We start from the raw sequence: 1,511 nt of genomic DNA on the forward strand, positions 1-1,511 counted from the left end.
CTTGACTGAGTTTTTTGAGGAAGTAACAAGGAACATTGATGAGGATAGTGCGGTGGATGTGGTTTACACGGATTTTAGTAAGGCATTTGATAAGGTCCCACTGGTCAGTAAAATGAAAGCCCATGGGATACAGGGGAATGTGGCAGGTTGGATCCAAAATTGACTCAGTGGCAGGAAACAAAGGATAGTTATCGACGGATGTTTTTGCGAATGGAAAGCGGTTTTCAGTGGCATTCCACAGGGCTCTGTGTTGGGTCTCTTGCTGTTTGTGGTATATATTAATGATTTGGAAGTAAATGTGGGAGCTATGATTGGGAAATTTGCTGATGACACAAAAATTGGCCGTGAAATTGATAGTGAGGAGGATAGCTGTAGACTTCAGAATGATTTGAATGGATTAGTTGAGTGGGCAGAAAAATGGCAAATGGAATTCAATCTGGAGAAGTGTGAGGGAATGCATTTGGGGAGGGCAAACAAAGCAAGGGAACACTCAATAAACGGGAAGATATTGAGAGGGGTAGAAGAAGTGAGAGACTTTGGAGTGCATGTCCACAGGTCCCTGAAAGTGACAGGACAGGTAGATAGAGTGGTGAAGAAGGCATATGGAATGCTTTCCTTTCTTGGTCGACAAAAGCAGGGATGTAATGCGAGAACTGTTTAAAACGGTGGTTTGGCCATAGCTGGAGTATTGCGTACAGTTCTGGTCATCACATTACAGAAAGGACACAATTGCTGTGGAGAGAGTACAGAGGAGATTTACAAGAATGATACTGTGGGTGGCTCTGAAAAGAACCTTTGGGTATTTGATAAAATCCTGGCAGATTGCCTTGGTTTTGGTGCCCGGAGCGCTGGTTTTCTTGGGCAGCAGAATGCCCTAGATATTAGGCAGCACCCAGCCCTGAGTGATGGTCACCCCTCCCAGCAGCTTGGTGAGCTCCTCGTCATTCTGGACAGCCAGCTGCAGGTGTCTGGGGATGATGCGGGTCTTCTTGTTGTCCCGGGCCGCGTTACCAGCCAACTCGAGGATTTCAGCGGTCAGATACTCGAGCACAGCAGCCAGATAGACCGGGGCTCCGGCACCCACACGCTCAGCATAGTTGCCCTTTCTCAGGAGCCTGTGAACATGGCCCACCGGGAACTGCAGTCCAGCCCGGGAGGAGCGAGACTTGGCCTTGGACCGATCTTTCCCGCCGGTCTTTCCTCTTCCAGACTTTTCTTTTCCAAAAATAGACTTGAGGACATTCCGTGCAGACCACTGCCTGATGGATTGGTGGTCAAAGGTGTTTTTCCACAACAACAGTTCCACGAAGGCACAGTCCAACTGGATGGAGCGTTCCGTGGCAATGTGACCAGATCCATCCTTCGCAACACCAGGGTCAGATAGAACCTCAGCACGTAGTGACACTTGGTGTTTGCATACTGGGGCTCTACGCACAGCTTGATGCAGCCACATACTAAGGCGGCCATCAGGTTGAGGGCGACGTTGAGTACATTTTTACGCCTTTATCCAG

The sequence above is a fragment of the Heterodontus francisci genome, unplaced genomic scaffold, assembly GCF_036365525.1.
Source record: "Heterodontus francisci isolate sHetFra1 unplaced genomic scaffold, sHetFra1.hap1 HAP1_SCAFFOLD_58, whole genome shotgun sequence".
Taxonomy (NCBI): Eukaryota; Metazoa; Chordata; class Chondrichthyes; order Heterodontiformes; family Heterodontidae; genus Heterodontus; species Heterodontus francisci.